We start from the raw sequence: 17,079 nt of genomic DNA on the forward strand, positions 1-17,079 counted from the left end.
ATTGGAGAGCCCACACTCAGGAGCTATTGGCCAGAGAACACAGTAAGAAGTCTGACAACACCAGGTTTAAGTCCAACCGATTTATTTGATAGTAAACTCACAAGCTTTTGGGGTTTGTCCCTTCGTTGGGTGAATGGAGAGTTCTGCCCTCAGACAGAGCATACAACAGCATCTACTGCCAGAGAACCGGCAGCTCTTCCCTCCTAGGGATTGGTTACTGTGCTGGCACTGCAGCATTCCCAGGAGTAACCATGATGAAGCAGACCTCTAAACAGAAGTGAATGGATTGGATTTGCCTGGGCCAGTCAGGCAAGTAATGGTAAGCATGTTGGTGGTAGGGTCAGTGCTGAATCACAGAATACTACAGTGTAGAAGAGGCCCATCGAGTCTGCACTGACACATGAAATGCCCTGACCTGTCCACCTAATCCCACTTGCCAGCATTAGGCCCATAGCCTTGAATGTTATGGCATGCCAAGTACTCATTCAGATACTTTTTAAAAGAATGAGAGGCATCCCGCTTCCACCACCTTCCCAGGCACTGCATTCCAGGCAGTCACCACCTTCTGAGTAAAAATGTGTTTTCTCAAATCCTCCCTAAACCTCCCATCCCTCACTTTTAACTTGTGTCCCCTTGTTAATGACCCTTCAAGTAAGGGGAACAGCTGCTCCCTATCCATCCTGTCCATGCCCCTCATAATCTTGAATACCTCAATCAGGTCACCCCTCAGTCTTCTCTGCTCCAATGAAAACAACCCATGTCTATCCAACTTCTCTTCATAACTTAAACATTCCATCCCAGGCTGCATCCTGGTCAATGGCGGAAGAAATGTTTGTTCAGTGGGAGTGGTCCTTGCCACCTGAGGATACTTCCATGGGATACAGAGTGCCCAATTAGAAGAGTCCCTCTGAGCCTACAGGGAGATTGCCGGGTTTTAATGGGTTAGCACACACGTCATATGGTCCCCTCCGTGGCTTATCCATTAATTGGCCACTTAAAAGCCTCAATCGATGTCCAAGATTGGGGGAAGACATTGTCAATCTTCTTTGCCCCTGACTTAATCAGGGAGAGCTGCAAAAGCGATGGAGACTTTGCTTTCTGCCTTCCCTTCTGATTCCACAGTCCCATCCTGATTGCTAGCCTGCTTCTGGAGGGAAAGTGGAGGAGTTAAATTCTGTTCTTAGGACTATAATGCCTTTCTGTTAAATACGTCAATTTTAAAACACAACTGGTCTCTTGCGCCATCATTCAGCTTTTTCTGAAGAAATTACACTGGCTTACAGGAAATCAGTCAATTGCATGTCACCTAAATGCTTCAGCATGCAAACCTGAAATCAATTCACCAGTCCACAAGGGCACAAGAAGCCAGCATCACTAGGTGTTCCCTGTTTATATCTGTACTTAAATGATGCAGATGCTCCATGAATATAATCAATATAATGGTGCTATTAATTACAGTGGAGTTTATTTTTTGTAGACTGATAAGAGTACTGAGGCAATTCACCACCCTGGCACAAATCACATTATGGTCAGAGAATTGCGTGAGATGGGCCAGACATGATTTGCGCTGAGGAGAACCCCTTTTGGGATTACAGGCATTTAGTGAACCAGGCATTTAATGATGGGGGTGTGTGGGAAAGGTTTCCTCCCTGGGATTGGGGGTTGGGGATGTTCCCTATGTCTATAGGGGGATGGTCACAATGTCCATGGCAGAGGGAGGTGGAGCTTTAAGGAGTTGGTCTTGGCAGCCTCCTTCAGTCCTGTACATTTCTTTGCCAGTGGAAATCTCCGCAAGCTCCAAAAAACATGACTAAGTTTGGGGGAATTGCAATCTGCATTGCTCTGACCCACAAAGTGAAGTTATGACAAAGTGAAGTTATGTAGCGTATAGTGCATCACCGCAATCCTTAGAAGTTTTTATCTGACTATATGTGAGTGGAAGCTTGGTCGATACAGGGACCTAACTGTTAAATGTCTACTGGATGATGATTCTGGTGGCAGGAGTGAATCTGTTGTAGTGGTGCTCAGTTGGTACCCTAAAAAAAGCCACAGATATCACTAAACATAATAGCAGAAGGGATCCTTAAGTCTCCCAGGATCCAACCAGACATGCATTTCCAGTGATGGGCTAATGAACAAAAATGTGGCAGCTGCCAGAATAATAAGCATTATACTTAATATGAGGAGTAATCTCTTTCACCAAGATATTTAATGAGATTGTCAAAAGGATCATGCATGGCCACGTGAGTGCAATTGAATGTTTCTCTGGATTTTGGGGAATGGTGCTGCAAAGCTCTCATCAGTGTGCTGCTGCACCTGGATATTATGTGCAGTTCTGGTGTCCTTATCTGAGGATATCCTTGCTACAGAGGGAGTACAGCAAAAGTTTACTCGGTTGATCTCTGGGCCGGCAAGTCTGTTATATGAGGACAGATTAAGTTGGTTAGCAGTTATTCACTGGAGTTTAGAAGCGTGAGAGGGGATCTCATGGAAACTTATAAAATTCTGACAGGATTAGACAGGGTAGATTCAGAAAGAATGCTCCCAATGGTGGAGGAGTCCAGAACAAGGGGTCATAGTTTGAGGATAAGAACTGAAGTGAGGAGAAATTTCTTCACCCAGGGAGTGGTTAATATGTGGAATTCACTACCACAGACTGTAGTTAAGGCCAAAACGTTGTTTGATTTCAAGAAGAAATTAGTTATTCTCAGGTCTAAAGAGATTAAGGGATATGAGAGGGTGAGGGGGATCAGGATGTTGAATTCAATGATCAGCCATAATCAAAATGAATGGTGCATCAAACTTGAAGGGCCAAATGGCCTACTCCTGCTTCTAGTTTCTACATATCTACAGAGAAATAAAGACAGCTGTAGCAAACAATGTATCTGTAAACTTTTTCATACATCTGTGCACAATTAATTGGATGATAATGCCCTTGGAGACAGCATGACACAACACTTTGTTAAGAAATTCAAAGTGGTGGTGGTCTTTACTGCTTGTGATGCCTGTGGGAATGGGTGGTCTCTAAGGCAGTGCCAGCATGCAACATAAATTATAACTCTGTGACAGTTTTCTATGTGAAGCACAATCTATACAAACATTATTCATGAGTCAGTTGCAGTAAGGAGCACCTAAATTGCTATACGCAAGTGTGAAGATGCAGGTGGGTGGGGTTTATAATGCCTCTTGGGCAGTGTGATGAATCTGGCCTTAGAAATAGAAATAGAGATAGAAAACTACTTAGACAAATAGATGCTATTGCCAACTTTCAGTCGCACGTCAGGAAATAAAATCTGAAGCTCCAAGCATTAGAGAAAACATGGATCTGAAGTGGGATTCGGCAATAAAAAGGACTACAAATGGTAGGGGAGAAGCAAACGTTAGAGTATTGTTTGGTCTACATCCTCATGAGGACATTTGTTTTGAATTTTAGTATATCTGTAGCTACTTGAGCAGGTCCTCATTGCTGCTGCTTTCATCTCTGGCGGGAAAATGATCACTGACATTCCAAGGAGACAGGATATGATCTACTGCACACCTGCCTCACTTATGCTCCTGTCAATCTCAAAAGCACCTTAAAGTTAGGAATGAAAGAAAGACCTGCATTTGTATAATGCTCATGACCCCACTGAATGCCTGAAGGTGCTGTGCAGCCACAAATGAAATACATTTGAAGTGTCATCACTGTTGTAATGTAGGAAGCACAGAATTCAGTTTACATACAGCAAACTCCGCACAAACAACAGGCTGATAAAGAACAGATGATCTGTTTCTGTGAGTTTGATTGAGAGAGAAATATTGGGCTGAACACCTTGGGTAAGTCCCCTGCACTTCTTCAAAATAAAGACGTGGGTTTTTTTTTATATCTGTCCAAACAGATAATATCTCATCCAAAATAAAGTATCTCTGACACTAGAACACCAGTCTTGGTTTTTGTGCTCATATCTCAGAGCGGGACCTGAAGCTGGAGCTTTTGACTCAGAGGGGAGGGTACTATTGACTGAGTCATGGATGAAAAGCTCAAAGACAAGCCCATGCTAAGATAGCCTCAGTTTCTGCTGGTGTCCTGCAGATACTTCAGTGAAACCTGATGCATTCCTTCTTAGCCCACCAGAAGATGTAGTCACATTTCCTCCAGCATTACAATGCTGGCATTGATGCCACTGTTGATTTTCCCCACATGAATCATAACAAGAATTGATATCAGTGTTGCTTTGGTCCTCTGTCAAAGTACCTGTAAACCGATGATGGTAGAAGACTAATGCCAGAATGCTGAAAATCCCACTGCACAGAATGTTCTTCTATGTATCCTACTATTTAGCCATCTCTAAGAGCAACTATTGCTGGATTCAAAATAATTCCCTTTCAGCCCATTTCATATGTTTGTAACTAGATATAAAAGGCTAAAGTCTGGATAATTTTCGCTATTTAATTTGGCTTGGAGCTCCTTTCTTGTAACATCACTCATTCTACTGTCTTGTGCTCAAGATATGTTTTATATTTTACAGATTATTCCAAATATCTCTCCAATAATAAACTTGAAACATTTTTATACACAGGTCAATTAATTTTTCCTCTTTTGATGCAAAGGCCCTGGGAGGCATTGTCCAATTTTAAGCTGTTAAAATGATCTGAGGAAATGCTATAACAAGCCAGTGATTTTTTTTAAAACATCAGTGTTGATTCAAATGCAGTCAGAAGCACTGATTCTTTCAGAGGCCAACGCTGCAAGTTGCAGAAGTAGTTCGCAGATGAGCTATCTCCCTCCCATCATGGGACATGCACAGGAACAAAATATTTAATGAGAAGTAAAGAAAAAGCCTCTTAGAGAGTGTTAACTCTGCCATTTCGCTAACTCAAAGAGTATTTTATGCTTGAGTAATAGCTTCCTCTCATTATGCCTTTCTTTTGCTCATGAAAAAACATCAAAGGGCGCTGCTGGCCTACCTGCTCTACCAGAGGGGTTTTCAGGATATTGCGGTGCAAATTCTAAAGAGCCCGAGTGTCAGCTGCGAAAGACCCCTGCCGACAGGCCAGTTCAACACAAATATTTCACCAGTCATTACATTTCGGAAATCTCTTGACAAAAGACAGCTCATTTCCTGCTTTCTTCCCCTCTTTTTTTTTCTTCTTTTTGGAAATAAAGGATTGTGGTCTTGTTGGAAAATAATTACAATAAACGTATTCACAGCATTAGGATTATAAGGAAAATGTCCGGTTCCTGTTAATCTAAAAGGACAGGAAACATGCAACCGCGATAGAAAATATAGTAACATGATTAACAGGCATAGCAAGACATTGGTTTTAGTTTTTAGAAAATATGGTCAGCATTAGGTGAGCAATTAGATACAGGAAGAGCAGCCTGCCCTTGATAATTGCTTATTCTTTTGTCATAAATAGTAAGCAACAACAACAATCACTTAGCCACCATGTCTGGGTAAAATATTAGCCTTTCACTTATAGTATGTATCAAATTGTACTCTTATTTAAATATATAGCATTACCATTGTAGATACAATTATAACTTTAATTTTGCTTAGTCTCACACAAAGTAAATGCAGGTACTATTGCAATCACTAACTAACATGCATTAGAAATGTTTGAACATTTCTCTTAGTCACAGCTTGGTCAAGGTCTAAAACGTTGCTTATCTGTCACATTTTTACTTTGTTGGATGATGGCAATGCCACTTCTGTCAGAGGTTGAGGGTTTTATAAGGACTATCTGACTGTACTTGTGTGCAAAATCCATTCTTTTGCTGAACACTGGCAAGTTCTTTCTACCTCCCACACCACTGCACTCACTTTACTTTAGAATGCAGCTCTGCAGCAAGTTCAAGTTCATGCCACAGGAAGACACTCTCGAGCAGCATGTAATGAAAATTAATTTTCATGTGATTTCTTTCAACCTCTGCTATGCTACAGCAAAGTTGTCTCCAGGACAATTGAAAGGAATTTTCTCCCAGTTTTTTAAAACTATCCTTACATAAGATGAGAGGCGCGATCTTAGTAGTGACTTTTGTTTCTGTATTTGCTGTGGCTTGCCTTCCAATAATGTTTCCCTTGTAAATAATATCAATCCCAAGAAAAGATTGAACTTAAAAAACATGTAGTTCTTGAATTATTCCTCTAAATATGATTACATAGTATTGAACTTTTATTAATTGTAGATATCTCATTACTAAATAAATAAATGCTTTATCAATGTTCACTTACTATCAGTAAATATAATTTAAAGGATTAGAAGGAATCAATGGTGCACATTTTGAAGCATTCTCACAGTTCAGGGAACTTACTGCTCACTGAAGTTGCACTGGACTGATCTTTGGAATTTCTCTAAGTTAACCATCATTACTAATACTTGATTTATACTTGGGCCTGGTGCTGAGAGCAGGTTTACCATTCAACATGATGCCTTCCAGTTTAAAAGCAGCAGCAGGATGCCATGGCAGGGAGAAGGAACCCTCTTTTAAATAAATGGCCTTTGCAGCGAGGTCCCCACTGTGACAGTGTTGGGGGAGGGAAAGCCCCTCTAGAGTTGCTGCTGCGGAAATCAGAAAGATAGGGAGAGCCTCGTAAACCCACCGAGAGCACTGGCCCCTCTGCCTGCCATCAGGAACTTTCTTCCAGGCAACTGCAATGTATCCCATTTCACCTGAAAATTGCCTGGAAAATCTGAAGTTGGCCAGTGATAACTTTCATCCCCATAACTGCTCCCACTCTCCACCGGTGAAAATGGCCAGGCGACAGGATGAAGCTAAAATTCTATGTCTGTTTGCTTCTGTTTCCGCACTTGGTGTAATCTGAAAATTCAACCCCATGTTTAAATTACGATAATCTCAAAGGTTTTCTGGAAGATCTTACATAGACATGAATAGCTGGTCCTGTACCATCTTCTGTAAGAAACGTGAATGATTATGAAAGCACAACTGAAACACCTCTGGAGATGATGTTGCTGTCTATATGGCTAAAAATTAGGATCACAGACTTGAAATTTGGTGGTACAAGTATTTAATGTTTGAATTCTAGATGTAATTTGTAATGGCTTGCTGGTTTTAGGTGATGAGGAAGTGCTGGCTATCTATCACCCTGACCTATCTTCTTCTCACACAATGATATTGGAAGTAGTCAACATTCCAGTTAGCTATTTATCTAAGGGTTGGCATTGTAAAGTAAAATAAAGTTTATTTATTAGTCATAAGGCTTACATTAACACTGCAATGAAATTATTGTGAAATTCTCCTAGTTGCCACATTATGCTGCCTATTCGGGACAATACACCTAATCAGCATGTCTTTCAGAATGTGGCAGGAAACCAGAACACCCGGAGGAAACCCACGCAGACACGGGGAGAATGTGCAAACTCTGCACAGACAGTGACCCAAGCCAGGAATAGAACCTGGAGCTGTGAGGCAGTAGTGCTAACCACTGTGCCACCGTGCCGCCCTGAACATTGGGTCAGCTGTCCAATTTGAGCATCTGCCAGAGCAGATACCAGCAAGTGTGCATACATCTTGCATGCATCCCTCCAGAGGTCTTTGACCTGCGTCATAAAATAAATGTATTGGAGGGTTCCAGGTAGGAATTTCATTGGTGTCAGCAGGAGTGGTTTGGGGAAAAAAGTAAATAATTTATAACTTGCCCAAAGATTTCTGAGAACCCGAGTGTCAAGAGTGGAAAATGGAGAGTTGAGAAAGTACTGAAATGCACTGCAGCATTAACCTATTAATACCTACTCCTGCCTTGGAGTCTAAGACACCCATTTGAAATGAATGATTAAGGTCTGACATGCAGACAGCACATTGGGATGAACATGTACCCAAATTAAATGAACTGTTCACTTGTTGGGGTTGACCGATTTCATCATCATAGTTGCCCCCTTGTGTAGGAAATGCCAGCAGCGTTCTGCGTAGAGTTTTAGCAGGGCATGATTTCTGCTTTTGGCTGCCCATTTCGCTACACTTCAGTGGGTGACTGGAAAATCTAACCTATTCTCTAAACCAGGAAATAATACACCAATAAAATATAATAGCACAAAGCATGTTGGGGTAGAAATCTGTCTTGCACAGGATGCAGAAGGAGCAGCCAATGGAATTAAATATCAGTCAATTTGATATCATTTGTTTTGGACCTATTGAATTATGGCCAAAACCTTTGCATCTTTGAGTTTATGACTTAGAATGCATTCCGTGGATAGATTATTACGTACAGAAGTTAAAGCTTATTTATTAGTCACAAGTAAGGCTTACATTAACGCTGCAATGAAGTTACTGTGAAATTCCCCTAGTCGCCACACTCCGGCACCTACATCTAACCAGCACGCCTTTCAGGCTGTGGGAGGAGACCGGAGCACCCAGAGGAAATCCATGCAGGAGAACTCGCAAACTCTACACAGTGCCACTGTGCTGCCTATTCCTCTGATGTAACTGTGCCACAAGTGAGAAAAAGAAAATCTGAGATACTTTGTGTGGGATCATGTCAATGATATTCTTGAGAGGTGCAAGCCATAAACAGGTCTGTTAAACATTTAAACCCAGGTTTTCTAAATGAATCATGAGTATTTTGGTGAAATTAAAAATGGCATAATACAAGATAAACATTATCTAAGCTAATCCTTTTTAGGGGGACATGGTCAGAATTAAAAATACAGAGGAAGGGTACTGTGTTTGCTGCATTTTCTAGCATAGTTTAACATAGCATAGAAGCAGCTCACTGTCTGCAGGTCATTGAAAGCAAGGCTGGATTTCAATTCAAAACACCTAGGAAAGAAAATCTGCCAGTGTTGTCTAGTCATACTGCTTATTGAATGAACTACAAATCCATTTTATCAATAAGCTGAATACTTTACTGTCAGTTGTGCCAAAATGTGATCCAATTGCAGTCTGAGGAAAGAAGCAGAGGGGGAGAAAAATGCTGCAAGTTGGTCAATGTCTCCGTCACCTACAAGAAATCAAACACTACCTTTCTGTGAAACCATGCAGTTCTGCGAAGCTCTGAGCTGGGGTTAATTAATAATGCACAACCATCTGATTAACTGAAGTGCTCTTTCCTGTGTAAACATTTAAAGATGCATAAGGTAGAAAAAGTAGATGTCATATTTTAGTTTTGATGCAGTGCACTCTCGCCTTCCATTCCTCTCCTTCAACAATTACTTACTATGCTGACAAAGTCAATAAATTGATCTTGCTTCTGATGTGCTATACAGCAAGCTAATCCAATACTGTGCTATCTGCAGTAAAAATAATCAGGGAAGACGGGTAGAAGAGGCAGCAGTAATATATGTACATCTCTGCAATCCGCTGGCACCAATCTATTGATAGACAAATGTTTTTAAAGTAAAATCAGATTCTTCAACAATTACCTTAACGCCAAATGCTCACAAAGAATGCCATGTTCCAGTGATGCTAAGCGAATATTTAACTATTTTAGAACAGGATTGCTTCCAGTGGTAAAAGATACATTTGGTTAGATTCTGGTGCTTCTGGGCCAATTACAGATTACCAGCAGCAGTGTTTACAGAAGGTTACACCGTCGCAGTTAAGTGATTAGGCTCCAGACATTCCGCAAATAGCATGGGAAGACCAATATTGTAAGGACTGCTGAGCAACAGCTAGGAAGAATATTTGCAGAATGGTTGGATTGTGCTTCTGACAGCAACATAGATAGCTAAAGATAAAAGGCCAAGATTCTGATAGGCATATGATGCAATAATAATGAAGGTCTTGACTTATCATGACAAACAACTTCTGTCTAACACAGAAGGTGAGGAGTGGTGGGAAGCTTTGGAAACCCTCAATTCAAAGTCACCTTTTCCTCCTCTTGAGACTGGGACCATCAGGAGGAAGCCCCAGTGCTACCTTATTTATATTACACAACCCACAGCTATGGATTGGGTTCATAAACAGTGTACGAGCCATACATCAATTTGTATATTTTGTTTATATCGTGTCTTTTGGATACAATGTAAATGAATTTGGTCATCAGCAGCATTAAGATATCAATGGAAGGAACTGACAACCTGTTCAATACCCCACCTTCATTTATGTCAAAGACTAATTTCAGCCCTGTTGTTTTTGATGGTTGAAAAACTCCACTGCGGTTGAGAAAGAGGGAGTCATAAGAAATGTTGTAAAAATGGGATATTGAGATTGTGATCAATCAGATAAGGCCAAGATGGCCGAGCAAACAGCCAATTTTTATCACTGAGAAGTCACAAGGTTTCCTATCTATGTAGCATGTGATTATATCAGAACTCCATAGATCATGGGTGGAATCTTGCGCAAGCAATGGGGGTCTCCGTTGTTAGCTGGAAAGCCAGTGAGATCCCTGCATCACCTCTTTTCGAGATGGCTGGCTGGATCTTCTACCACTTAGGCACTTGGTGGGTCAGCGGTGGGCATTTCTTTGGGATCAAGACCGCTGGGAGTGGAGGCCCCTTTAAAAGAACTGGCAGTCAATCAGAGGCGAGCAGTGCTATTGAGGAAGCAATGGCTGCAGGTGGTATGGCACCTTTCCAACACCTGGTATCATGGATTGACCAGGTAAGAGGTGAGTAATGGTGGGAGGGCTGGTTGCAGTGTGGGGATCATGGACTGGAGGGAGGATTGGTGAGTAGGGCATCAGATTGGGGGGGAGGGGGTTTAGGGAGGCTCAGCAGCAAGGGCATGGGGCTCCTAGTGGGCCATCCCTTCCTGATTCCGGGCCCCATGATCAGGTTCTGGAGCCTTTGAATGAGGGTCCTCTCTGAAGAGCCTGCAAGTAAACATACTAGGGTTGGTTTGTTGCCCTTCCTGCACTGCAAACACCCTGTCCTCCAATGTGTTAGTACTAGCAGCACAGGGATGAGGCTCTTTAGTTGCCATTGAGTCCCACTTAAAGGGCTTAATTGGCAGCAGTTCTTCCCACCATAGACTAAATCTGGTTGGAGGTGGGAAGGTGGTGGGGTCCCCACCTGCAATCGCTGAACCGATTGAGTAATTGCACCCCGCTCCATCAAACACACTAGGGGTGAAGGCACAACATTCCATGCCCTGACACATAATCTAAATGGTGAAAAATTTACTCCAATTATTAGTGCCACATCCAGCCGTGAATGGTGAAGAATAATTAAACAACAAACCAGAGGAGGAGTCTCCACAAATACCCATCTTCAATGATGGAGGAGCCCAGCATATCAACGAAATGAAAGGCTGAAGCAATTGCAAAAGTCTTCAGCCACAAGTGTTGAGTGGATGATCCAAGTTGGCCTCCTACAGTGCTTCCCAGCATCATGGATGCCAGTCTCCAGCCATTTGATTCACTACACTTAATAGCAAGAAACAGTTGAAGGCACTGGATACAGCAAAGGCTATGAGCCCTCAATACTCCTGCAACAGTACTGAAGACCTGTGCTCCAGAAGTTGCCTCACCCCTAGTCAAGCTGTTCCAGTGCAACTACAACACTGGCATCCACTGAGTGATGTGCAAAATTACCCGGGTATGTCCTATACACAAAAAACAAGAAAAATCCAACCTGGCCGAATCCTATTCACTATCATCAGTAAAGTGATTGAAAAGAGTCATCAAAACTGTTTCAAGCAGCATTTGCTTAGCAAGAATGAGCTCTCTTGAAGCTCAATTTGGGATTTGCCAGGATCACTGACCTGTAGCCTTGGTTCAAACATGGACAAAGGAGCCGAATGACAGAGGTGAGGTGAGAATGACAGCCCTTGACAACAAGACCGCATTCAACCAAGTGTAACATCAAGGAACTCTAGCAAAACTGGAGTCCACAAGCAGCAGGAAGTAAACTCTCTGCTGATTGTAGTTACACCTAGCACAGATGAAGATGACTGTGATTGTTGGAGGCCAGCCATCTCAGTTCCAGGGCATCACCGCAGGAGTTCCTCTTTCTCAACCATCTTCAGCTGACCATCATATGGTTAGAAGTGGGAATGTTCGTTGATAACTACACAATATTCAATGCCATTTGCGACTCCTCAGATACTGAAGTAGTCCATGTACAAATGCAGCAAGACCTGGACAATATCCAGGTTTGGGCTGACAAGTGACATTCGTGCCGCACAGTGACACCATTTACAACAAAAGAGAATCTAACACTGTCCCTTGATATTCAATGGCTTTACCACTGCTGAATCTCCCATTCTCAACATGCTGGAGATTATCATTGACCAGAAACTCAACTGGACTAGCCATATAAATACTGTGGATACAACAGCAAGTCAGAGACTAGGAATCCTGCAGCAAATAATTCACATCCTGACTCCAAAAACCCTGTCCACCATCTACTTTCAAGTTAGGAGTGAAACAGAATACTCAACACTTGCCTGAATGAATGCAGCAGCTCCAACAACACTCAAGAGGCTCAAAACCATCCAGCACAAAGCAGCCCTCTTGATTGGCACCCAATCCACAAACACCCACTCGCTCCAACACTGATGCACAGTAGCAACAATGTGTACCATCTACAAGATGCACATAAGGCATTCACCAAGGCTCCTGAGACATCACCCTCCAAACCCATGACCACTACCATTCAGGAAAATAAGAGCAGCAGATGCATGTAAAGAACATCACCTGGAATTTTCCCTGCAGACCACACACCATCTTGATTTGGGAAATATATTGCTGTTCCTTCACTGTTGCTGGATCAAAATCCTGGAGCTCCCTCCCTAATGGCACTGCAGGTGGAAATACACCACATGGACTAAAGGGTTCCAAAAGGCAGTTCACTACCACCTTCTCATGGCTATTAGGAATGGACAATAAATGCTGGCTTAGGCAGCGATGCTCACATCCCATGAATGAATAAAATAAATTATTGATCCCTGACAGTCAGAAAGTGGACAGATGGAATGTTTGTCAGGGTTATGGGGTCAGTGGATGCAGTGGGAAGGCCAGGGCAGTAATGACACCAGGTTTCACTTCTACTCTCCCTGGCCCAGCAGGAAACCAGCAGTGTTCTTTTGTTAAACATACCATATTTACTTTTTACGTTACATGTTTTTAAAGCATGGTGCAATAATATCACAGAGCCAAAGTTATCTATTTATCTCCTAGACACATTCCTGCAAAATCTGAGGCCAAATAAAATTCACAGATTATTAGAGTGAACAGCAGTTCTTACATTTTAGGAACAGCCTATTAACTTACCCTAAGTCTCTTGTAATTTGGCAGTTTATTAATGACTCCTCATGCAACTTGTCAGGCACCAGAGAGAATGTGGCAGCAAAGATTGGTCTCAACATAAACACTTCATGCCTAAAAGCACATTTATCATCACAGGAAATGAATGGGAACAAAATCCATCTACCATCCAATTTTATCTTCTTGGACTTGTTTGCAAGAGGATAACCTACACAAAAATCTACTAAACCATTCTGTTGTTAACCATTTCAGATAGAACAATAGATATGAAGAACATCAGAGCCTAGCTTTGAACTCCTAGTGGGAGGCATGTGAGCATGGCTAAGTGCGTCAAGTAAATTATCTGCCCATCACCTCTACAATATGAGATCTGGAAATTATTAACTTGTGGGTCTCATCTGTATGCTGACTGTCAGTCTTCAATCAAAGGAAGCCCTGAAGGCCACCACTGGATACTCCATGTAGTCAGTAAGTGCATGGTAGGGGGATGCTGAGGGCATCTTTGTCAGGGTGGGTGATTGCAAGGCAGGGGAAGGAAAGCCTGAAGGCAGGGAAGGCACAAAGTTTCGTCCTCTGTTTTTCTTGGCCCAGAAGGAGGTCAGAAAGATTTTTTTTAAACACACCTCCCTTCTCTGGGTCTCTTCTGGTTAGTCTATTAAGGAAGCCATGAGTAAAAATTGCAATGAGGCTTGAGGGCACTATTAGAGCCTGAACTTCATGTTTCTAGCAGAACACCAGTGCCATCCGGGGAGGGAGTTGCCATCAATTGTGCTTAAAGGCAGCACGTTAAAGTGACATCTCAGAGAAAGCAATGATGTGAGATGGGAACTTCTGGTGTGTAATCCAGATTCAGTATTTCCCACCAATGTGGGATTAGTGCACCTTTAGTGGTAGTTACTGTCGGTGCAGACTCAATGGGCCAGAGTCTTTTCTGCACTGTATGACTCAATGTAGTATAAATGGAAATGTTCAATTATATTGATGTCCTTATTGAGGTAATTAAATTAAATTGCTAGCAGCAATCACACAAGAGGCTAGATACATCATGTTTATGAGAAAGGGAAGTTTGTTAGTGAAGGAAGAGGGAGGGTAAGCTGTGTCCCATCACCTGACAGGATTGAATCAGCCCCTGAATCAGCGCTTGTATAAAATCAACCTCCAGGATGGGCCTTGTTTACTGTGGCACTCACTCCGGATGCATAAATCAGTACAAGTATAATGCAATCCCGAGGTCAAATCTTTAGTCCAATCTGACATCTGAAATGCAGCACCACCTAGTCATAAATAGCATGAGGTCTCTATAAAGTGGGACTCTTAGCAAAATAGGAAGAATCACCTCTCTACCTGGTTGGTTGTTTAGTTGAAAATATTTTACACAGTTTCAGCTGCCTTAAAATTGCCAGTTTGGGTTACCTGTTACTTTCAAGGTCAGTTATTTAGTGCACTTGTGCAGGACTTTCTGGAAATTGTTTTCAATTATTTGGAAATAAATTAAAAATCAGCAAGTTATCATATAAATACAAGCACTTATATATAGGCAAAAATGCCCACAGATGTTAAGAAAGGTCTTGATAGGACTTAAAGAGTTAAAATGCTTTAGCTGTCTGGTGAAACATGTTGTAGCACTAAGTCACCGCTTGCATTTTCTTGTTCAGACAACAGTAACTGTAGATCAACAGCTTAAAGAACCAGGACAGTTCCCTGGCTTACTTGGAATTTATTATTAAAAAGAAATGCAGTATACATGGAATGAAGCTTTTATGACAAGGCACCTATTAGTGGATGCTTAAGGTTTTGATTTAGAACACAGCTTATGCAGACCTTCAGATACGAATTCTGAAGCTTTAGTTATTCTATCTCTTAGTAAGCAGTGTACTTTCTGTGACCCTTCCTTTCTCAGTCCAAGAGAACTCAATGGTATGCTGTTTAACCTGTACTGTCTGGACAGCTGTAAACTAGAGCTGCTAATAAATAGAGATAGCAAGCAAATGTACCACACTGCAGACAAGTCATTACAAAACTGTGTAAAGGCAATGCATTAGCAGCAATAAATTTTCATGTATCTTCAAGTATGTCATCATTTTGCAACATTAGCAGGCTGATTTGTTCCTTTGTTAGTTTAAGGAGCAATATATTGTTTTGCTAGAATTAATAAAGTTCGAAGTCTTAATTAGACTTTGTGCTGTACAAGAAACACAACTTTCTGACTAAATGCCTACAAACTTAACACTTGCAGTTTCAAACTGCTAGATTCTGATGCATTCAAATAGTGAAATTAATGCCAAAATTACCAATACTTTACATTAGAAATTTGAGCAAAGGTCATTCTTTTAATACTAACTAGCACTCTGTTAGCAAATTGGACAGTGCAGAAAAATGTAACTAGCTATAGGGAAAACACGAAATAAGAAAAAACAAAATTTTGGTTGCTCAGTTTTTCTTGCCCCCTCCCTCCCCGAAACTTAACATTTTAATATTTCCTCCCACCACGCTCACCCATCCTGCTGTCATAGACTATTTCCCAGTTTAACAAATGCACAGGCAATCTAAACTGTAATCTCTCCCAGAACCTTGTGGTGAGCACAAGAGAAGCTTGGAATTAGTTAATGATTTTGTCTCTTACTTTTTCAAAGGGCACCGCACATTTGCATTTTCTTCTCCTCCCTCCTGCAGATCTTTCAAAATCACAAATTTACCATGCATTCACAGACGTAATCAATCTCCTCCTCCCAGTCTGGCACATATCATGCCTGCACATTAATACCGCTATCGGTTGTCTCACAGATAGAACTTGCTACCTTAAGGATTAAGAGTTCTTTGAATAAATATTTGGTTAAAAGATTAGAATTTGGGCACAAAATAAGTTTTTAAGCCAGGAACAATCGAGGCTACCTGCATGAGCCATCTCTTTTTAAATAACAAGTTGGTTCAATTGCCCATCTATAATATCATTTGTAAACCACAGAGCTTGCACTTGCTAGGGCACTCCAGTCTGCAACTGGTGATATTGAAACTCCATGTACTATCTCATCATCAATCACTGGTTATGCGCAGGATCAGATTGCAGAGGATACAGGGTGAAAGTGGAATAATCCTGAATTTCTAGTACATATGAACCCTACAGATTGTAAGAATTACATTTTTGTGAAGATTAAATTCCCAATACTTCAGTGTGGTTTTCTGTGAAACTTGCCTTTTATTGAGTGATCCGTACAGCTTGAGATTATGCTCTCTTTTGAATGGGAAAAAATGCATTAATAGTTCCTAAAACATTTAGAGATTTTACTATGTAAGTAACATGAGACTGGACTCGGACCTAGCGCCAGCTTATAACTTTACACAGCAACTGTCATTACATACAAGTATTGTCCATGGCCTCCCTTGCTCACTGTTAAATTAATTTTCAAAAAATAATCTGGTAAATAAAACAGATGTTATTTTTTCAAAGAAGGTATGGTGTGCATTGTATCATCGTAGAATCATAGAAACGCTACATTGCAGAAAGAGGCTACTTGGCCATCGAGTCTGCACCGAACACAATCCCACCCGGGCCCCACCCCCCATATCCCTACATATTTACCCACTAATCCCTCTAACCTACGTACCTCAGGACACAAAGGGGCAATTTTAGCATGACCAATCAACCTAGCCCACACATCTTTGGACTGTGGGAGGAAACCAAAACACCCGGAGGAAACCCACGCAGACATGAAAAGAATGTGCAAACTCCACACAGACAGTGACCCAAGCTGAGAATCGAACCCAGGTCCCTGGAGCTATGAAGCAGCAGTCCTAACCACTGTGCTACCATACTTTAGTTTGACCTTATTTGTGATTAGTATTAATTCATAGATTTTTTTCCTCGGGTCTATCAATTTGAAAATACATTAACAGTTCAAAAGTATGAAAGTGTCAAAATCTATATTGAAATTCA

At 41.5% G+C, this 17,079-nt stretch overlaps 1 protein-coding gene across 13 annotated transcripts in view; it reads right to left on the bottom strand.

Annotated features, from left to right (window-relative positions):
* Positions 1 to 17,079, bottom strand: part of nfia (nuclear factor I/A) — a 699,967-nt gene that overhangs the window by 31,930 nt on the left and 650,958 nt on the right. The window lies entirely within an intron of this gene.

This window comes from Carcharhinus amblyrhynchos, chromosome 9 (assembly GCF_965287045.1).
Source record: "Carcharhinus amblyrhynchos chromosome 9, sCarAmb.v2.hapA, whole genome shotgun sequence".
Taxonomy (NCBI): Eukaryota; Metazoa; Chordata; class Chondrichthyes; order Carcharhiniformes; family Carcharhinidae; genus Carcharhinus; species Carcharhinus amblyrhynchos.